Source organism: Epinephelus fuscoguttatus, linkage group LG20 (genome assembly GCF_011397635.1).
Source record: "Epinephelus fuscoguttatus linkage group LG20, E.fuscoguttatus.final_Chr_v1".
NCBI lineage: Eukaryota > Metazoa > Chordata > Actinopteri > Perciformes > Serranidae > Epinephelus > Epinephelus fuscoguttatus.
Window position 1 is genome coordinate 5007506 of NC_064771.1, and position 23820 is coordinate 5031325.

Sequence of the window (23820 nt, forward strand, 5' to 3'; positions counted from 1 at the left end):
AGCATCATAACTGACTGGAAGGTTCCAGAGGCCCTTCAGAAAAGAACAAGAAGTGTCTTTTTACGGTGAATGTGTACATTTAAGACTATAAGGGTATCATCACAATCTCCCCCCTTTTTTTATCTTATTGTATGTCATTTTTTAAATGTATTTATTGATTTCTCCCTCAGTGTACTTTATTTTTTGTTTATTTTCTTGGTTGTTTTTTGTGTGTTGGTGTGTTTGTTTTGTTTTGTTATTAGTTCACAATTTTACTTAGAGTATCATACCTACAAATGTTGATGTTATAATTGTTTAAAAATAAAAATACATTATTAAAAAAAAAAGATGAGCTGAGCCCTGCCTTTCAATTCAACTTTATTGAAAACAGTGAATAATACAAACTCAGGCATCATAGAAAGCAGAATTGTCAAAACGCAAGTGACAGACTGAAACTGACTACTAAGCAAAGGTTACATTTGTGTCCCGACATCATCCCAACCTTTGCTCTGACATCATGCACAGGAGAACAAGGATACTCTCACGCTGAAGTCTAATGTTTTTCACTAGCTAGCCTGTTTGTTAACGTTTTGGGTTCAGCCCCTGGTTGCCTTTTCTAGCCATAGATTTTAATGATGGCGCCTACAATTCACCAGTGTCCCTCCGTTGGGCATGGTCATATGGTGTGACTCGTTGCGCTCTGTCTACTTCCATTAAAAGTATTAGCCAGATGTGCAACTTCCGACTTTCGCAGTTGTAGCGCCATTGCTAGGGAAAGGGGAAAAGAGAACAAGAGAAACGAGAAATAATTAGACAGTTCCATAAGAGTGATTATTACTGTTCATTCTTGTTTCATTTTTTAATTGGAACAGTATTGACTGACAGTGTACTTTTTATTTGCGTTTTTATCATGAGGAGGACAAAATATCAAAGACTGCAGGGTTTCTCATCTGAAAACTGCTGTGTACCTTTGTGTACTGCGTCTGCCAAATATAATACTGCCCTTAGTTTCCACACCTTTCCTTCTGATGATGAAACAAGAAAGATGTGGAAAGTTAATATCAAGAGAGAGAACTTAAGCGTAACGGACCATACACAAGTTTGTAATAGGCATTATAAAGGGAAATTTCGGTTTATTTCAACCTGTCTCCTATCGTCCTAAATTTGTTTCATGTGACTAGTGACATAGAAATAGTAGTTAGCATGTTAGCCATTATAGTCCATGAGCCAAGACCCCAAAATTCACCCACGACAATAAAATGGGTGGGCAATTTCTAGTTTGCTTTTTTGACTTGCTACACATCTCTAGTTCACAATTTGGCATGATAGCTCAGTGATGGTTATCATGCGTTGAATATAGGGATGCACTGGCACGTGTACTAACAGGAACTAAGAAACGAGATCATTTTTCTCCTGTTTTAGCTTCTCTGCACTGGCTCCCGGTAAAATCCAGAATTAAATTTAAAATCCTACTATTAACTTATAAAGCTCTAAATGGTCAAGCTCCGTCATATCTTAGAGAGCTCATAGTGCCATATTATTCCACCAGAACACTGCGCTCTGAGAATGCAGGGTTACTCGTGGTCCCTAAAGTCTCCAAAAGTAGATCAGGAGCCAGAGCATTCAGCTATCAGGCTCTTCTCCTGTGGAATCATCTTCCTGTTGCGGTCCGGGAAGCAGACACTGTCTCCACATTTAAGACTAGACTTAAGACTTTCCTCTTTGATAAAGCTTATAGTTAGGGCTGGCTCAGGCTTGCCTTGTACCAGCCCCTAGTTAGGCTGACTTAGGCCTAGTCTGCCGGGGGACCTCCTTTAATACACCGGGCACCTTCTCTCCTTTTCTCTCTCTCTCTCTCATGCCCTGTTACTACATCTTGCTAACTCGGCTGTACTGCATGTCACTAACTTGGCTTCTTCTCCAGAGCCTTTGTGCTCCACTGTCTCTCAGATTAACTCATATCGCAGCGGTGCCTGGATGGTGTGATGTGTGTGGTTGTGCTGCTGCCGTGGTCCTGCCAGATGCCTCCTGCTGCTGCTGTTACCATTAGTCATACTTCTACTGTTATTATACTGTGACGGCCCCGCCCCCTACGTTGGGGGTGTGTGTGGGCAGGTTGCTGGTTGGTCTGCTCTATGTTCCAGGTTCGGCAGAGGTGGGACCGTCATCAGGAGATGTGCTACACCTGGGCCCGGTGGAGTGCATTTATCCCCATGCTGGCCGAGACTCTGGGTTGACTCCATCCACGCCGTCGGAGGGGGATGCCACGGCGCGGCTGTGCTCTTTGGTTTTCTTTTTGTTTCGCACACTCACACACATGCATCCACACCCGCCTACACTACTGATTACTGATACTGATCGTTCGCCTTATTTTTACTATGTTTCAATAAACATGTCACTTTTGTTTTGGAACCTCGTCTCCCCTCCCGTTATCGGTTGCAGTCCCCGAGCTGGACTGTAACAAGTGGGGGCTCGTCCGGGATCGTTGACCCAGTTGATTTTCCGGATCTCAGGTGAGGCCTGTGGGCAGAGTTTCATGGGTTTCGTGAATGAAGCCGGTTGTAGTGTGACATCAGCACGCAGCTGTTGCCGTTCACGGTGATTGAATGAACACTCAGCTGATCGCTCGGGAGTAGTATGGACGACGAGGGTGAGTGTGTTTGTTTGCTGAAGCCGCTGCTTGGTGCGCCAAGGTAATTGTGGGCACGTTGGCCGGGTTTTTCTTTTCTTTTTTTTTTTTCATTGTGGCAGTGGGTCCGGCAGCCAGCCGCAGCCATCGTAAGTTGCCGTTGTTTCTGTCTCTGTTAGGCTGAAGTGCAGACTCCCTTTGATGTTCGTAGTGGGGGGTTGTAGTGTGGTGTGAAAGTGGCTGGAGCAGTTTGCTCGGGAGCACGGCCGAGACTGCAGGTCACCAATTGCTGGTTGCTTCGCCGGGTCTGTGGTAAGTACCCACCGCAACTAGCGCCTGAAGACTAGGGGGGGAGTTTTAGCTAGTCTGGTTAGGCAGGTAGAGGGACAGTCCTGCGGTGACGCTCCGGCTGTATGGGGGGGCTGTGTGGGGCTCAGCCTGCTGCAGTTTTGTTTTGTTTTTTTTCAGTGGCCAAGAGGCAGCGGACTGGTGAGTGCTGCTGAGCAATGGCGAGTGTGGAGGAGTTTTTGAAAGAGCCATCAGAGGAGCTGCTGGAAGGCTTCTCACGTGAACAATTGGTCCATGTTGCAGAATATTTTAACTTGGATGTTGGTGATAAAAGAATGAAGGAAAACATGAAAAATATTATCAAAACCAATCTGTTTGACCAAGGGTGTTTCAAAACTGGTCCTGTGGGGGACAGTGATGTGTGTGTTCGTGATGATGTGACTTTGACGTTTGAACAGAGGAAAGAATTGCTGTGTCTGCAGACAGAGATGGAGAAGCTGGCGGTGGAGAAACTGAGGAGAGAGACCAAACTCAAAAGGCTGGAGCTGGAAGAACGGAGGCTGAGCTTGCATGCTGGAGGAGCTGCCCGTGACCTCGTTGGGGGTTCCAGTCCGTCATTTGATGTTGGTAGTAATCTGCGGTTAGTCCCTCAGTTTAGTGAACGAGACCCCGACACCTTTTTCTCTCTATTCGAGCGTGTAGCTGAGAGCAGGGGTTGGTCCGATTCTGATCGTACTCTTCTTTTGCAATGTGTGTGCACAGGAAGCCTATTCGGCTCTGTCAGTGGCAGACAGCAGAGTCTATTTGACGGTTAAAACTGCAGTGTTAAAAATTTATGAATTGGTTCCCGAGGCCTACCGGCAGAAATTCAGATCCTGGGAGAAGTCTGGTAAACAAAGTCATGTTGAGTTTGCCAGGGATCTGGCCACCCTTTTTGGTCGATGGTGCACTGCTTCTGAAGTGGATACTTTTGATGCTTTGTGTGATATGATTGTGTTGGAAAAATTTAAAAATTCTATTCCCAGCCACATTGCAGTTTACGTCAGTGAGCACAAGGTGAAGACTGCCGCCGAGGCCGCTGTGTTGGCTGACGAGTATGTGTTGATACACGGGAGTGACTCCCGGGCTCCTGAGGCTGGTGGTATGTATCGCACCCCAGGCAGGTGGGAAGGGAAGCGGCCTTCACGCCATGGTAAGTCCGAGTACACTGAAAGGGGACATTTTCAGTCCGATTTTTCAAAAATTTGTAACTTTTGTAAAGGAAGGGGACATTGGAAAGCTGAATGCCCAAAAGCTAATGCTCGGCGGGGAAATTCTGGTGTTTGTGCTGTGTCTGTGGCGCCTGTCTCTGTTGTCTCTCCTCCTCAACAGCTCAAGTGTGGCAGAGGACCTGATTTCTCAGCATTCATGTCCGAAGGCCGCGTGTCACTGGTGGGAGGTAACAGTGTACCAGTAAAAATCTTGAGGGACACAGCTGCACATGACTCATATATTTTGAGCTCTGTGTTGCCTTTTTCTAGAGACTCTGACACTGGGGACTTTGTTTTGATGCGGGGTATGGGATTAAATGTTGAGCCTGTTCCACTGCATTCTCTCTGCATTGACTGTGGTCTGGTGCAGGGAGAGGTTGCCATGGGGGTCCGCCCTGAGCTGCCCATCAGAGGGGTGGATGTCATCTTGGGAAACGGTCTTGCTGGCAGCCGAGTGTGGGCCGGGGGTCCACCACCCCCGATTGTGTCATCTTCACCCATTGTAACTGGTAGCTTGGATGAGAATGCTCAGTGTTTCCCTGAAGTGTTTACAGCTTGTGCTGTGACACGGGCCAGGAGTCGTGCACAGCAGGAGCCTGAGAAAGGAGAAGAGGTGAATGAGATTGATGTTGTTAATGTCCCTGATTCTTTGCTGTCCGTCTCTCGCAGTGATCTAGGGGCAGAGCAGAAAGCTGATCCTTCCTTGAGCCAGATGTTTGACGCTGTTCTCTCCAAGGAGGCTGAGAGAAGCGTTGCTGGTGGCTATCTGCTGCAGGAGGGTCTCCTGGTGAGGAAATGGTCACCACATGGGGTAAGCTTTGTTGGAAAGCCAGTTTTTCAGATTGTGGTTCCTGAGAAATTTCGCAATGATGTCCTTAAAGCGTCACATGATCAGTTGGGACATCTTGGTGTTCGTAAAACATACAACTACATCTTACGATATTTTTTTTGGCCTCGATTAAAGAGGGATGTGTCACACTTTATTAAATCGTGTCCCACCTGTCAGATCACGGGGAAACCCAATCAGGGGATAAAGCCTGCTCCACTTTATCCCATCCCAGCAATTGCACAGCCGTTTGAACATTTAGTGATCGATTGTGTGGGGCCTTTACCTCGTTCTAAATCTGGGAGCAACTACTTGTTTACAGTGATGTGTCAAAGCACGCGCTATCCAGCTGCGTATCCCCTGCGGTCCATCACAGCAAGGTCAGTTGTAAAAGCACTGTCACAGTTTGTTTCCATCTTTGGGATACCAAAAGTTATCCAGAGTGACCAGGGTTCAAATTTTTCATCCCATCTTTTTGCACAAGTGTTGAAACAGTTAAAGGTCAAACATAACATGTCTTCTGCCTACCATGCACAGAGCCAGGGTGCTCTGGAGAGGTTTCATCAAACACTTAAATCGTTGTTGCGTAGTTATTGTGTCGAGTTAAATCAGGACTGGGAGGAAGGGCTGCCGTGGCTCCTGTTAGCTGCCAGGGAAGTGGTACAGGACAGCACCGGTTTTAGCCCTAATGAATTAGTTTTTGGCCATTCAGTGCGTGGACCACTCGCGGTTGCACCGTTGTCAGAACCTCCATCAAACCTGATTGATTATGTAAATGGTTTCAGGCACCGTTTGTATTCAGCGGGGGAGATGGCCAAGGGTAAATTGTTATTGTCCCAGGGAAAGATGAAACGCTTGTATGACCGGCAGGCAGAACGGCGCGTCTTTAGTCCTGGTGACCAGGTTCTGGCATTGCTGCCATTGATTCATTCGCCTTTCCAGGCTAGGTTTTGTGGTCCGTACACTGTGTTGCATCAAGTGACCGATCAAAATTATATTCTGTCAACACCGAACCGCCGGAAAGCGACGCAACTTTGTCACATAAATTTGTTGAAACCATATTATTGTCGTGAGTCTGAGTCGGTGTCAGCCGTGGCAGCGGCAGGGAGTCCGTTCTTAGCGGGGGAGAACGGTGGGGTCGTGGGCCCCGATGACGGGCTGCTGCGGCGCCGACTGTCAAACAGTGAGACGTTAAAAAATCTGCCATTGTTGCTGGCACATTTGACCGAGGAGCAGAGTCCTCAACTGTCTGCGGTGATCCAAAATTTTCCTGATCTGTTTGGTGATACACCGAGTCGAACTCATTTGGTGAAACATGATATAGATGTGGGTACCGCGAAAGCAATCCGGCAGCGTTTCTATCGTGTATCAGAGGAAAAGCGCAAAGTGATGGATGCCGAGATTAAATACATGCTTGAAAATGGGATTGCCGGGCCGTCATCCTCCAGTTGGGCATCACCATGCTTGCTTGTTGAGAAAGCTGATAAGAGTCCCAGGTTTTGTACAGATTACCGCAGGGTAAACACAATTTCAAAACCTGATGCTTACCCGTTACCGAGAATTGAGGATTGCATAGACCAGGTTGGGGCAGCGCGTTTTGTCAGTAAGTTCGATCTCCTTAAAGGGTATTGGCAGATTCCACTGACCGACAGAGCCAGAGAGATCTCTGCGTTTATTACACCTTCTGGTTTGTTTGCATATACTGTGATGAGTTTTGGATTGAGGAATGCACCGGCAACATTTCAGCGGTTGATGAACATGGTGGTGTCTGGGTTGGAGGGATGCGCAGTTTACTTAGATGATGTTGTCATTTTTAGTGAGACATGGGAGGAACATCTAGCCCGTATTAACAGTTTGTTTGTTCGGTTGAGTGATGCCCGTTTGACAGTGAACCTAGCGAAGTGTGAGTTCGCCAAGGCCACTGTGGTTTACCTGGGAAAAGTTGTGGGGCAGGGGAAAGTGTGCGCTGTGCAGGCTAAGGTGAGTGCTGTAGAAGAGTATCCAGCCCCCACCACGAAAAAAGAGCTGCAACGTTTCCTCGGCCTGGTAGGGTACTATCGCAGTTTTTGTAAGAACTTTTCTACTGTGGTAGCGCCCCTCACTGACCTGTTAAAGGGAAATGCCCGGTTCATTTGGTCATCCTTGTGTCAAAAAGCTTTTGATAACATTAAGTCTGTGCTCTGCTCATCTCCTGTCCTTGCAGCCTCTCGGTTGGATTGTCCTTTTGAGCTCCAGGTGGACACGAGTGACGTGGGGGCCGGAGCGGTGTTGTTGCAAAGAGATGTCAACGGTGTAGATCGGCCCGTGAGTTTCTACTCGAAAAAGTTCAATGCGTTCCAGCTGAACTATTCGGTTATAGAAAAAGAGACCCTCGCACTCATTTGGGCATTGCAACATTTCGATGTATATGTCGGTTCAAGCGTTCCTCTTGTTGTCTATACTGACCATAATCCGTTGACTTTCTTGCACTCTGTCCGTTGCCCAAATCGTAGATTGATGCGGTGGATGCTGTACCTGCAGTCATATTGCCTGGACATTCGCCACATCAAAGGCTCGGAAAACGTTGTGGCCGATGCCCTGTCGAGAGTCTACAGGTCCTGATTGTTTTGCTTGACTCGTGTGTAACCCTCTGGTCTTTTTACCCTTAACCGCTTCTCCAGGCGCCGGAGTTGCCGGGGGACGGTATTGGACTGGTTGGCTTGCCAGGGATCAGCGGTAGGACGGTCAGTGTGAGTTTTGTAGTACTTGTAAAGTTAAGAAATGTGTATTGGGTATAAGGATTGTGTAATTAATATGTAAGTATATGTAAGTCTTCATCTGTTGTGTTTGGGGAGCCAGCAGTTGAGGCGTTCCTTTTGGGAACCCCTCTCTTATGGGGGGGGGGGGTGTGACGGCCCCGCCCCCTACGTTGGGGGTGTGTGTGGGCAGGTTGCTGGTTGGTCTGCTCTATGTTCCAGGTTCGGCAGAGGTGGGACCGTCATCAGGAGATGTGCTACACCTGGGCCCCGTGGAGCGCATTTATCCCCATGCTGGCCGAGACTCTGGGTTGACTCCACGCCGTCGGAGGGGGACGCCACGGCGCGGCTGTTGTGATTGTAAATTTAACGTCCCCATGTTGCATATTGTGTCTAGACCTCTTACTTTCACAATGACGTGTAAAATCCTGCAGGATGCCCCGGGTGTGGAAAATCACCCTGGGGGGAATGCTGGTCCCCACAGCAAACATCCATTTTGTGTATTGTGTCTAGACTTCTTGCTCTCACAATGACATGTAAAACCCTGCAGGATGCCCCAAGTGTGAAACAACACCCTGGGGGGGGGGGATGCTGGTCCCTACAGCAGACCAAAAGGTAACAAAGAGCAACTTGTTCAAAGACCTTTGTGAAGACCCCTGAAGGACGCTCCCAGGCCACTGAGGGGCGGTCTCCAGGTATAAATGTTTAGCTCTCCCCCTGCTCAGGGTCTTTCTTCATCTTGACCGCTCGCTCACATGTTGATTGACCTTTTCTCAGCTGAGAGAATAAAAACTTTGTCGGCCGGCAGAAGTCTCTTTTTCATTCTTCACCAGCAGCAGAGAATCGGTTAAGAATTTCCACAACAATTTGGTGTCAGAAGTGGGATCCCTCGAGCGATCGTCTGGGACGGGACGCGGACAGTGACAGGCCATCCTGGAAAGGAAAAGATTTCCAGCCTCCAACCTCAAGTCCTCTTCTGAGAAGGGAGGACTGACTGCAAACGCCCCAGATCGTCGCCGCTGGGATTCCACGAACTCAATTTAGCGAAAATTCATCTGGTGAGCACTGAAACATTGACTTTTAAATTCTTTCTTTCCAAAAATTAGGGGTTTAATTCGACATAATATTTTCATTCTTTATTTTATCCACAACCGTGACGTCAGGGTTAAGCGCCCTGACCGTAGGAATCCTTGGGTGAAAGTCCCAGTTGGAATCCTTGTGAAGCAGTTTTGGGTGAAAGTCCCAGTTAACTGTGTGAAACATCCTTGGGTTCCAGTCCCAGTTGGATGTGGGCTTTAAATTGTTTGTGCCTTAGAAACGAAACGATCCTCACAGAGACGTCTGTGTTGTTTGCCGTGCACGGTCTCCTCACTCGGGATGGGGAGAAACTCCGTTGAGGCTCGGCCTCTGGAGGGTCCGGTTGTGGATGTAATGAGAAGGAAATATGGGGATAAAAGTTTAAAATACTTAAATGTCTGGACAACTGAGTTTGAATTCCCAGTAGGGGGATCCTTCAGTGTAAAAAATGTAACATTAGAAACGAAACTTAAGGAAAAAGAGCAACTAATGAGAAGCAAAAGAAAAATTTCTATAAGGAAATTAGAGTTAATGGAAAACCAAATGGAATGTTTAAAAATGTGGAAGGAGGAAGCAGAAAGTCGTAATAGAAAGACAGTGATGAAGCAGCTGCCTTTTTTATGTGTGAAAAAGAAACAGACGAAATGCTAGATTCACAAAAAGAACAAAAGACTCGCAGATCTCTTCTTCTCTGAATCCACAGTTGACGGCTTTGAAGCTTGACCCAGACCTCGACGGCAGCTCCCCTTCAGCCCCACCACCATACTGCTCTACAACACCCAGCGGAGAAGGACAAGCGGACAGCAGAACACAGCAGAACACCAACTCAAGAGCAGCTCATCCTGATGCGCCTGTTTCCCCACAAAACTCAATAGAAGGTCTTTCATCTCCGATTGCACACAGACTGCGCAATCCCAATCAAGATGCAGCCTTCAACATGCCCATGGTTGAAGTGTCTGGACCACAAGGAGCAACATTGGTTTTCCGGGCCTGGACCTCCGCCGACATCACGGCAGCCTCACAACACCTGCCCAACCCCGCAGCATCAGGTAAACAATTTGCTGAGGAATTCTCCACGTTTTGCCAGGAGTTTAAACCAACTGCAAACGAACTAAAGAGACTATTAATCACCAAAATGAAACCCACAGACTGGAAGAAAATATCTGGAAAATTCCCAGAGGCTGACATTCGTGTAAGCACATCACCTGGGAAGATGAATCAAATGCTCAGTATAGAGAGTTTGTCACTCGTATCTGTGAAGCATTTACTCAAGTTTTCCTGTCAAAATCCACATGGAGAGGATCACCGCCTGCAAACAGAGAGATGGTGAAAACCCTGACGAATATCTCACTCGCCTGACGGAAATATTCAGCACATACAGTGGCCTTGAACAGTCTGACGTCGAGCAATACTCCAGGTGTGTGGGAAATTCACCTCAGCAATTATTTTCTGAGCGGGCTTAAACCAGAAGTTGCCTCAGCTGTTAAAAGTTCGTGCATTGGTTGGAATGATGCACGCCTGTCAGAACTCCGTAGACACGCCATACATGCCCATGACCAAATAATCTCAAAGAAGAAGAAAAGGAAGAGACAACACAAAAGAGCTTCACATGGCAGCAGTAACCATGTACAATACAGCCCGAGGACACGGACACAAAAGAGAGAAGCGCGACCAGGGCAAGAACTGGAAAAAGATCCAGCATTTCCCAACGATGTCTGTCATCACTGTGGACAAGTTGGACATTGGAGACGAACTGCCCGGCACGCTCATCACAAAATTCAGAAGGAGCTTCAGATTGACGAAGGTCAGGGGTTGCCAGAGAGGATGGACTCCTGCTGACAAGCCCAACCAACCTGTGAGATCGGGGGAAGGTACTGCACCACACACACATACTGGGCAGATTAACTCACAATCCATTCAGAGCTCAGCCAACACACATGCAATTGCTTTAACATATGTTCAGTACACATCCGATCATTTCAAAAGATTTCCACAACACACATTGACCATTTCAGAACAAAATGTTGTCTTCTTGGTTGACTCAGGTGCTACGCATTCTGTGATAAGAGCCTTACAGCTCACTACAAAACCAAAATTGAGTGGGAATCATGTGTATTCTGTTGGTTCATCAGGTCAGACAATTAGAGAAAACATCACTGTCCCACTTAAATGTGAGGATGGACCACATACCAACTTCAAGCATGCATTTTTACTTTCTGAAGTCTGTCCCATCAATCTGATGGGCAGAGACTTAATGTGCAAATTGGGCCTTTGTCTGATCTCAACACCAGCAGGCGTGAAGGTCTACAGACTATCTGACCTAGAGCCAAATTTCTCACACCTTTTTGTTAACCACACCTTAGACCTGCAGTATGCATATCAATGGAAATTGCAACCTTTAACTGCCTTTGAGCTTGTTACAGAAGCCAGAAATAGGGTCTTAACAGATGCAACAGACTGCATGACACCAGAGGACCTTCACTGCACCTCTCATGTGTCATCAGGACTTGATGAACCATATGAGGAAAACTGGTTAAGAGACAAATTTGATGAACTTACACTAATACACATTTATTGGACACAACATAAATGCGCTATATCAGTCCTCCTCACACCAGCTCAGTGTGATGTGTACACTCTAAATCATTCCGTGCCACACATCGCACTCAAAAACACACATCAGATAACTGGGATGATTTGGGCCCATTCGTAAAAAGCATGTCAGCGCAGCAGCCGATTGGCAAGAAACATCTGATCGATCTATTTTCTTTTCACCAACACTGCAGTGCTACTATAAAAGTTTAACATCTGTTGTGCACACTCAAAGAAAAATCCAGCTGGTACCTCAAAGCACTTCTAAATGTTTTTCCTTTATGTCTGAAGAACAAGCAGCAGCTATTACAGCCCTACAGGAAGTCCCAAAGACACTGTGGGCTGTCAGTATGACGTTGGCCTCATAAAAAACTGTGAACCTGTTGTCATTACTCCAAAATCAGACTTCAGACCTTGCAAAGCTCAATATCCACTTAAGCAAGAAGCCATTGATGGTATAACACCAGTGTTCGAGTCTCTTAAAGCAGCAGGAGTAATTGTTCCTTGCGACAACTCTCCAGTGCGCACACCTCTGTTCCCTGTGAAAAAGATCAGAGATAAGGACCAACCGACGGAGTGGCGTTTTGTTCAAGATCTACAAGCAGTGAATGCAGCAGTCCAACCCAGAGCCCCAAACGTTCCGAATCCTTACACCATCTTGTCTCAAGTTCCATCTAATGCAAAATTCTTTTCAGTGGTGGACCTTTCTAATGCTTTCTTTAGTGTTCCTGTCCATCCAGAAAGCCAATTCTGGTTCGCTTTTAACTTCAATGGGCGAGGCTACACATTTACTCGTCTATGTCAAGGCTATTGTGAAAGTCCCACCATCTACAATGAAGCTCTCAGACAGAGTCTTGAATCTCTTGTTCTCTCTCAAGGCACTGCCCTGTTACAGTATGTCGATGACCTCATGATCTGCAGTCCGACCAGAGAGCAATGTGAAGTGGACACGGTCAAACTCTTGAAACGTCTGGCAAGCAATGGCCACAAGGCAAGCCTGTCTAAACTTCAATTTGTCCAGGAGAAGGTCATTTTCCTAGGTCATGTCATCACTTCTGAAGGTAAGATGCTTTCACCAAAGAGGATCGAGGCGATTCAAAACCTTCCCAAGCCCATCACAAAGAAACAGATGATGTCATTTCTTGGCATGTGTTCTTATTGCAGACAGTTTATTCCGAACTACAGCATTCTTGAAGCCCCACTCTCTTCCCTCATTCATAAAAAAAATCTACAGTCACAGGATAAGATCACATGGACTCTTGAGGCTGAACAATCTTTCACTAAGCTGAAGTTTGCTTTACAAACCGCTCCGACTTTGGGTCTGCCTGACCCAACTAGGCCTTTTACTCAAACTGTAGATGAGAAGAATGGGTGTATGACTTCTGTTCTGCTGCAGGATCACGGAACAAGCTACGTCCTGTAGCTTACTTTTCTTCTAAGCTGGACCCTGTGGCAGCGGGCCTCCCAAGATGCATCAGAGCTGTGGCTGCCGGAGAAAGCAATTATGGCATCCAGAGACATTGTGGGCTATTCTGATGTAACTCTCCTAGTTCCACACGCTGTGTCCATGATTCTGCTTGAACAAAAAACTTCCCATCTTTCCACAGCACGGTGGTTACGATATAACACGGTACTTCTAGAAATGCCTAACATCACTGCCAAAAGATGTAATGTGTTAAATCCTGCCACTCTCTTTCCCACACCAGATGATGGAGAGGAACATAACTGCGTAACCGTCCTCCAACAGGTTTGCTCTCCAAGACCAGATCTACAAGAAACTCCACTAATCAACCCAGATCTGGTTCTGTTTGTAGATGGATCTGCGTCACGTGATCCACAAACTGGACGCAACAAGGTTGGATTTGCTGTTGTCACTAACCATGAAACACTTTTCTCAGATTCACTCCCCTCTCACTATTCTGCACAGGCGGCAGAACTAATAGCATTAACAGAGGCATGCAAACTGGCACACAACAAGACAGTAACTATCTACACTGATTCTAGATATGCATTTGGCGTTGTGCATGATTTTGGTACTCTGTGGAAACACAGACAATTCTTAAAATCTGACGGAAAACCCATTCTCCATCATGACAAGGTCGCAGATCTTCTGAATGCAATCCTGCTCCCAAAATCAATTGCTGTTTGCAAATGTCTTGCTCACACTAACAACTCAGACTCCGTCTCTCTAGGAAACGCAAGAGCTGATGCCGCTGCCAAAAGAGCTGCACTCCAACCCGCCAACTTTAATCCTTCATTTGTTTCAACCCCAGTCTCTATTCCCAGCTCCCTCACAGCACTGCAGTCCTTTGCCACACCACAGGAAAAGACGCTGTGGAAACGCTGTGGTGCCATGCAGAAAGAGGACGTTTGGTGGGGCCCCGATAACAAACCCTGCCTGCCTAAACACTTCTTTCCCCATTTTGCAAAGCTGACACATGGAATGGATCATGTGTCAAAAGGGGGAATGTTGGATGCCCTGACTCAACATTGGTTCACCAAAGGTTTTTCAGCTTACAGAAGTTTTGCCAATCATGTATGGTTTGTGTGACACATAATGCAGGTAAGAACGAAACAATGACACACGCTGCACACCCACCACCAAACAGGCCGTTCGAACATATAATGATGGATTTCATAGAACTGTCACCAGCTGAAGGGAAGAAACACTGCCTGGTGATGGTTGACATGTGGTCAAAATGGGTTGAAGCTTTTCCAGCAAAACATCAAAGCAGCCAAGTGGTAGCAAAGGCTCTGTTAACTGAAATAATTCCCAGATGGGGAATACCAACAAGATTGAGCAGTGACAATGGTTCACACTTTGTTAATTCCGCAATAACCCAAATCAGTAAATTCCTTGCAATTGATCTCAGACAACATTGTTCATATCACGCTGCCAGTGGAGGAGCTGTCGAACGGGAAAATGGCACCCTGAAATCCAAATTAGCCAAATGTTGTGAGGAAACAGGACTGCCATGGACTAAAGCTCTGCCTATTGCTCTATTACACATGAGAATGAGGAAAAGGTCCAGAGTAAACATGAGTCCTTTTGAAATTCTTTTTGGCAGACCTCCATCCCTAGGAGTAGAGCCTGTAACCAGACCACTCCCTCCACTGGCCTTTGTGAGGATGACATGTTACAGTATTGCAAAACTTATCATCCTCTCTCTCTCATCTCTCAGCAGGTGAAAGCAGCCCTCCCATCACCAGCCTCCACCCCACTCCATGATTTCCAGCCCGGTGATTGGGTGGTGATAAAGGACCTGAGAAGGAAGCACTGGCACTCCAGACGGTGGCGAGGTCCATTCCAGATACTCCTGACAACGCACACTGCTGTAAAGGTCCGAGAGCAAGGTGGGTCCACGCCAGCCACTGCAGGAGGATCCTGAGCCGACGGAGGAATTCAACTGCCAACCCGGATGACGCGGACGACGCGGACGACGGACGAACACAGAGGAGAACAACAAGGGACAACTCCGTGAATGCAGCAGACACCAGCTAGACGTGGGAAACCAACTACAACAACCTTCTCATCCCATCGAATCACATCATGCACCACCTGATACTGCTCCTATCATGCTCAGCGATGCTGATAGAAGCCTACACATATGATCCCGCCAAGACTGTCACCCTGACTGAAGGGCAGAGTGCAACATTCACTTGCAACATCTATCCTGAAAGTCTGCGATTTGGTCAAATTCGTGCATATTATGCCGAATATGACAAATACCTGTGCAGAGATCCCTGTGGACCGCGATTGGCATTTGGTTGTGGCAGCCACGAGCAAAATCCTTGCCCCAAACAAAGACTCGTTCAACATGACCAAAATCCCACATTCCAACGGAGCACGATCGTCATCTCTAATGTCAGACCAACTGATGCAGGTACATATTGGTGTGGAATCGAATATCCAAACTCCGATATGTACAGGCAACTCAGGATCGTGGTCAATGGGCCACCGTGACTCACATGACGCCCACTTAACATGTTGCCAAATGTTAAGTCCATCCCACCAACTCCTGAAATAGATAGCCACCACCCAGACAATTTAAACGCGTCATGGACCACAGAGGGAACACAGTGCAGCAAGCCCTCAGGCAGTGCAACGACAACAATGCATGTGCCTTAGCCCTTTTACACAAAAAGGAACTGAAGATCCCTGGTGACTGTTGGGTTTGTCATTCTCTGACAACCAGATGGCAAGCCAGACCACTCACGGCAAAAATTGTGTCACAAGGTCACACGAAGGAACCTTGGGGCAGAGAAGAACATGGCAAATGTACTGTCCCTCTGGGAATGATGACTTTACTGATTGCTGGCCAACAACTAAGGGAAAATGTCTCAGTTACAGCACACCCCAAAATCACCTGCACTGACTCCCACTCAACCCCCAGTAACATGGCATTTGATGTTCCCTTACAACATGCAGAGACCTGTGTTTGTTCGGCATCATCATTAGGGCCTCATCTAGGACAGTCAAGCTGTCAAACTAAAATATTTGTAAACACCACGGCATCAACTAATTGCTCCCATAGGTGGCCTAATAACACACTGACAAGATTTGCGTGTCCATTTAAACATCTTTCATCCCAACCGAATAATGTGGTCTTGCGGTGGAAAAGCTTATCATGGTTTGCCACCTCAGTTTCAATGGTCTGGCTGTTGCCACCCATCAATAGTTACCACAGATACAACAGTCTTCCTTAAGAAGGTTCCCACTATCACTAACATTCAGTCCACACATTTTCGAGATCGCAGAGATATCACTGGCGCCCTCAAAATATGACGGTTATGTTTTGGCTGATCCTTGACTTCCCCCAATGCCAATGTTGGCTGGTCTCTATTTTTAGGAGGGGGAACCGCTGCAGCCCTGAACAAAATTAATGGACTGGCCTGGTCTGTTCTCTCTCTGGCAAACCGAACTGAAGCAGCTCTTACTTTAGTCAACACTGAAATGTTTGCAATTAGAACAGCAGTTATTCAACACAGACTTGCTCTTGATATCATCTTTGCTGAAAAAGGAGGTGTTTGCAAGATACTTAATGCCTCCTGTTGTTTCTATGTTCCTGATGAATACGAGAACATCACCAACATTATCAAACACATGCAAGATGCCATTAGGCCCCCACCAGCTGCAGATGATTCATGGTTCTCTTGGTTGAAGGTTTGGGGTCAAGAATGGTCATCATGGTTCCTAACAATGATTGTACCGGTCGTAATTATTTTCTTTTTACTCTGCACCATAACTCCCTGTGTGTTGAAATGGCTGCCTACTGTACTTACCAGGAAGATAATTCAATCCTCCACGTATGTCCATGCGAACGTTAATAGTGACCACCAAATTTCAATTTCAGTTCCTGTCCCTGATCTGCCTCACTACTCCAGCTCAGACTCTGAATTTGATGATGACATTTGGTAAACATTTCTTTTTCTTTCTTTTTGTTTTCTTTACTTTTGTTTTATTTTTACCTCCCTTTTGATGATTATTATTTTTATTCCTTCCTTTACTGTTATTGACATTGTATCTCCCTTCCCCTCTGAACAACTGCTATGATGATGCATTTTAAATCCACGTGAACTAATGTGTCGGATATTCAAGTTGTGACCAACCTTTGTAATATTTGCTTTATGGGTTTTTTTTGTTGTTTTTTTTTAATCACTGTTGTTTTCGCCATTACTGATTAATAGATAATCAAAAGGGGGGAATTGTGATTGTAAATTTAACGTCCCCATCTTGCATATTGTGTCTAGACCTCTTACTTTCACAATGACGTGTAAAATCCTGCAGGATGCCCCGGGTGTGGAAAATCACCCTGGGGGGAATGCTGGTCCCCACAGCAAACATCCATTTTGTGTATTGTGTCTAGACTTCTTGCTCTCACAATGACATGTAAAACCCTGCAGGATGCCCCAAGTGTGAAACAACACCCTGGGGGGGGGGATGCTGGTCCCTACAGCAGACCAAAAGGTAACAAAGAGCAACTTGTTCAAAGACCTTTGTGAAGACCCCTGAAGGACGCTCCCAGGCCACTGAGGGGCGGTCTCCAGGTATAAATGTTTAGCTCTCCCCCTGCTCAGGGTCTTTCTTCATCTTGACCGCTCGCTCACATGTTGATTGACCTTTTCTCAGCTGAGAGAATAAAAACTTTGTCGGCCGGCAGAAGTCTCTTTTTCATTCTTCACCAGCAGCAGAGAATCGGTTAAGAATTTCCACAACACTGTGCTCTTTGGTTTTCTTTTTGTTTCGCACACTCACACACATGCATCCACACCCGCCTACACTACTGATTACTGATACTGATTGTTCGCCTTATTTTTACTATGTTTCAATAAACATGTCACTTTTGTTTTGGAACCTCGTCTCCCCTCCCGTTATCGGTTGCAGTCCCCGAGCCGGACTGTAACAATACACATATGATTATTGTCACATATGTATACTATCAGACATTTATATAGACTTTCAACATATTGTACCACAATAACCAGAATTATAATTATGATATTTTTATAATATCATTACTTTCATTAATGTTGTTGTAAGCTACTGTCATTACCGTCTGTCCTGCATCTCCATCTCCCTCTCCCCCTCTCTCTCCCTCTCTCTCTCTCTTTCTCTTTCTGTCTCATTGTGTCATACGGATTACTGTTAATTTATTATGTTGATCTGTTCTGTATGACATCAATTGTACGTCTGTCCGTCCTGGAAGAGGGATCCCTCCTCAGTTGCTCTTCCTGAGGTTTCTACCATTTTTTTCCCCGTTAAAGGGGTTTTTTGGGGGAGTTTTTCCTTATCTGCTGTGAGGGTCATAAGGACAGAGGGATGTCGTATGCTGTAAAGCCCTGTGAGGCAAATTGTGATTTGTGATATTGGGCTTTATAGATAAAAAAGATTAATTGATTGATGAAACAAATCAACACTTTTTACTTTTGAAGCAATCATTTGAACAAAGAATTAGAAAAAATAGATTATGATCCTTATGTCAAAGAATGTGGAGCACACTAGTACAGTATTTAAAGTATTTCAAAGCCCTACTCAAGATCAGTCGTCAGTTTCTGAGTCAGTCAAGGTCATCCTCTTGGGGTTGATTATCACATTTCAAGCCATTGCTCACGCACTGGCATTCCAGAAGCTGGTATCTACGACTGCAGTTGCAGGACAGCAGCTGCAGCATCAAGCATCTCCAGTTCCCTGGCCAGAACGGCTTTGCTGGTTTTTCTCAGGGTCCCGTCTCCATTGGCGAGTGACCATGGCAATGGCAAAGCCGTTCTGACCAGGGAACTGGAGAAGCAAGTCTTACCAGCAGAGACCATCCCTGAGCTATCTGCTACCATCATCAATGGGATGAGTCTGGTTCAGAAGATGAAGGGCAATGAACAGACCTTCTCTCAACTTGCAGACTCAGTCCTGAATGAATGGTTTTCGATGTATATCAGGAGGAATCAATCAAGAATGCAGAGAGAGAGAATCGGGGGTGCACCACAGGAATATAGTTCTGAAACAATGCACCAGGTCACTGGATTTAGCAATGAAGAGGGTTTCTTGGGAGCTCGGCCAACAAGACAAACCTCACAAGGTTCATGGTGGCTGAGTTGAAGACGCCCAAACTGAGACACAAGCTGAATGACAAGCAGCTGTACATCGCCAGTGAGGAAAGCTGCTTGCACATCACCAAGTATCAGTGCGCAGAGGTTGAGGGCCTGCAGTCAAACCAAGAGGAGGCTGACACAAGAATCATTTTGCATGCAGCCCAGCTGCAAAGGAAGGCTACAGTGCTGTTGTAGTAGTAGCTGATGACACTGATGTGCTGGTGCTCTGCCTGGCATTCTCTGCTGATATCTCTTGTCCCTTATTCCAGAAATGTGGAACAAAGAACCAGGTAAGGTATCTTGATTTCACCAAACTACGTCACAGGCTGGGAGACGGGTTCTGTAATGCTCTGGTTGGCATGTATGCATTCACCGGATGTGATACTGTGAGTGCCTTTGCAGGATGTGGTAAGCTCCGAGCCTTGAGGCTAATCACAAGATCAGAGCATTTCCAAGAAGTGTTCCTTGAGCTGGGGCAGTCCTGGGAAGTATCCCCTGACCTCTTCAAGAGGCTGCAAGCATTTAAATTTAAACTGTTCAGCACCTGCGACGACAGAGGACATCTACACAGCCCTCTACCAACTTTTCTGCTCGCGGCGTGGGGAGCTTGAATCTAGCCAGCTACCACCATGTGAGGACTGTGTCTTTATGCATGCTATGCGTACCAACTACCAGGCTGGCATCTGGAGAGGTAGTCTCCAGCAACAGCTGCAAGTCCCAAGCCCAGTTGAACATGGCTGGGCCAGAAATGATGATGGCATATAATATCATCATCATCGCCGTTATATGGCGATAGCATGGTGTATGGTGGCATTTTTCTGCCACCAACTCAGCCTGTTTTTGGTCGTGCTCATGCTCTTCTACAGAGGCTATGTTGGTCACTGCTGCATGCCTGGTGGTCATGTGACCATATGTGCTGCACACACCAGGATAGCTTGTGGGCGTAATGTCGACAAACTCTGCACACTGTAGGAGAGGCAGTCACGTTCACAGGCACACGTTAACATTTATTCACATTAAATCGCAAATTGCAGCCTTTTATGCGGTTATGTAATCACACAGCCTGACATCGCGATTGTGATTAGATTAATCGTGCAGCACTATCACAGATGCAGACCTGACTGACTCAGAAACTGACGACTGATCTTGAGTAGGGCCTTGAAATACTTACTAAAGTATATACTTACTAAATACTGTACTAGTGTGCTCCACATTCTTTGACATAAGGATCATAATCTATTTTTTCTAGTTCTTTGTTCAAATGATTGCTTCAAAAGTAAAAAGTGTTGATTTGTTTCATGAGTATGTTATCATTTTCCTTAAATTCAGAAACATCAATCTTGCAGGTGAATCATATGGTTATTATTACCATAGGCATAGGGATCTTGATATAAATAAACCTTTCATGTTTTATGGACATTCTGCCTGACACACCATACACATATAAAAATGAGTATATCTCCAGAACTATAAGGGCTACATCCATAAATCTGGTACCTGGTGAAAGGTAAGACTTTTGAGACTTCAAATCTGGTGTCTAAGAGACTGTAAATATTACATAATTACTCTGATGTGAATAGATACAGAAGAGAAAAATTAAAATGTAACTTCCGCCTATGCAGAATTTTAAAAAAAGAAGGTTGTAGCAGCCTCATATTTTATCTGGGTAGCCAATTATACCATTTTTTCAGTTCTTCAATATCTTAAAGAATATATTGGATTGATTTAGGCGGCATGAGTTGTCAGCAAGTAGTTAACAAACACCATAGCACCAAACAGGCACCATACACAGTCAGTGGGTTTCCGCAACAAGGGTCCATATATTCAATGCATGATAACCATCACTAAGCTACCAGTCTGCAATGGCTATCATGCCAATAAATAATGCAGACATATATAGGAAAAAGAGAATAGCAACAAAAATTTACCCACCTTTTTTTATTATGTCAGCCGGGGCGCACCTAGTAGCGTCAGACCTGTTAAAACGTAAGTGAAAGGGCATACTTTTTAATAGCCTTGGACCAAGACGTTCATTGCATGAAAGTCTTGAAAACGAACCCCGTTTTTCGTTTGGGGATTCCCGGTCTAGACCGATTCACGTCTCCATAAACGTTCAAATCAAACATGTAATGTACTCACCTCATAGGCACAGATGTTAGGAAGGTGTACGGGGCGTTGCCGTGTGTTTGTATATCCGTTATTGTTCAATAAACATGCATTTTATCTCGGATGTCTGAAATTTTCTTCACTCCTTCTTCGTCCTGCAATGAATGAGTGCACCGGCTTTCTACTGCGCCACGATAGCGGTTGGGAGGTGTATTGCACATTGGTAGCGAGAGGCAATGAACGTCTTGGTCCAAGGCTAACTCTTCAAGTGCAAAGTTAGTCCACTAAACAAGCTTTTTTCCACAAAGACCGCCTCATATCTTTAGGATAAATGTCAGAGAAAACGACATGTAAACGTGTTGTCTTACCTTAACCGTGTGCTGCCGTGTTTGTTTACCATTTAGCTCTGCTTTCCAAAGCGCACCCGACATCTCGCGAGAACAGCTCTAATAGCCCAGCTGGACAGCTGGATTCTACCACAGGCAAAAAGTCAGAGATCAGTTTGGCAAAGTAAAATGGTTCGTAAGTGTGCATTTCCTAATTGTGAAAACAAAATGTGGCGTAATAGGCGCAGCTTTCATCGATTGCCATACAAATATCCGGATATAAGGAAGTTATGGCTAGTTGTACTGAAAATTGATGAAAAAACACCAGTCCATAGCCTGCGCCTCGCCGATCATCGTGTTTGCGGTGATCATTTCGATCAAGATGATTACCTACCGACCAAGGAGGGACAATCTAAACTTTTCCTGAAGAGAGATGCTATTCCCAAGGGGATACCTGACCCAGTGGAGCTAAATGATAACAAACACGGCAGCAAACTAGTATGAATTTTAATTTAAGATATCTGTAACGTCATTCTGACTAGTCAAAACTGAATTACAGATATCTATAACGTCATTTTGACTAGTCAAAACTGACTTACACATATCTATGACGTCATTCTGACTAGTCAAAACTGAATTACAGATATCTATGACGTCATTCTGACTAGTCAACAGTTACAGATATCTGTAATTCAGTTTTGACTAGTAAGATTCAAACTATTTTTGCCATTCATGTGTATGGCGTTTGTCATTATAGATATCTACAATTACATTATGACTATCTATAATTCCAGTTTGAGATATCTACAACGTCATTTTGACTAGTCATAATTCAGTTGTAGATATCTACAACGTCATTTTGACTAGTCATAATTCAGTTGCGGATATCTATAACGTCATTTTGACTAGTCATAATTCGAATTCAAGATATCTACAACGTCACTTTGACTATCTGAAACTCAATTCAAGATATCTAGAAAGGACCATGTAGATATCTTCAATTGATGATAATTAAAGATATCTTGAACTTGAATTATGACTAGTCAAAATTAAATTGTAGATATCTCAAACTGGAATTACAGATATCCACAATTCAGTTGCAGATATCCGCAATAACAATTGCAGATATCCGCAACTACATTGGTGATATCTATAATGACAAACCCCATACACATGAATGGCAAAAATAGTTTGAATCTTACTAGTCAAAACTGAATTACAGATATCTGTAACTGTAGTTTTGACTAGGCAAAATCGAATTACAGATATCTTGAATAAGAGTTTTGACTAGGCAAAATTATGTTGCAGATATCAGCAATGAATATCCAGTCTAGCGATTAAATGTTAAAACGGCTTGCCATATACATGGTCCTTTCTAGATAACTTGAATTGAGTTTCAGATAGCCGGAATGATGTTGTAGATATCTGTAACTGAATTATGACTAGTCAAAATGATGTTGTAGATATCCGCAACTGAATTATTACTAGTCAAAATGACGTTGTAGTTATCTCAAACTGGAATTATAGATAGTCATAATTTAATTGTAGATATCTATAATGACAAACCCCATACACATGAATGGCAAAAATAGTTTTAATCTTACTAGTCAAAACTGAATTACAGATATCTATAATGTCATTCAGACTAGTCAAAACTACAGTTACAGATATCTGTAATTCAGTTTTGACTAGTCAGAATGACGTCATAGATATCTGTAATTCAGTTTTGACTAGTCAAAATGACGTTACAGATATCTGTAATTCAGTTTTGACTAGTCAGAATGACGTTATAGATATCTGTCATTCAGTTTTGACTAGTCAGAATGACGTTACAGATATCTGTAATTCAGTTTTGACTGGTCAAAATGACATTACAGATATCTGTAATTCAGTTTTGACTAGTCAGAATGACGTTATAGATATCTGTCATTCAGTTTTGACTAGTCAAAATGACGTTACAGATATCTGTAATTCAGTTTTGACTGGTCAAAATGACATTACAGATATCTGTAATTCAGTTTTGACTAGTCAGAATGACGTTACAGATATCTTAATTAAAATTCATACTAGTCACAATGACATTACTACTAGTCAAAATGACGTTATAGATATCTATAATGGTAATTCCGGAGAGTCGGACTTAGTGATTAAATGTTGAAACGGCTTGCCATACCATATCGATATCTTCAATTGATGAAAATTAAAGATATCTTGAACTTGAATTATGACTAGTCAAAATTAAATTGTAGATATCTCAAACTGGAATTACAGATATCTACAATTCAGTTGCAAATATCCGCAATAACAATTGTAGATATCCGCAGCTACATTGGAGATATCTATAATGACAAACCCCATACACATGAATGGCAAAAATAGTTTGAATCCTACTAGTCAAAACTGAATTACAGATATCTGTAATTAG

The 23820-nt window shown here is 44.6% G+C and overlaps 1 long non-coding RNA gene across 1 annotated transcript; it reads right to left on the reverse strand.

Moving 5' to 3' along the window:
* Positions 1-720: 720 nt before the first annotated feature.
* LOC125881035 (uncharacterized) lies at positions 721-21207 on the reverse strand. The gene is made up of 3 exons (XR_007448188.1): positions 21103-21207; positions 20896-20939; positions 721-747 (listed from the first exon to the last, which is right to left on the reverse strand). It is a non-coding gene; the product is annotated as an uncharacterized LOC125881035 (long non-coding RNA).
* Between the last annotated feature and the right edge of the window lie 2613 nt (positions 21208-23820).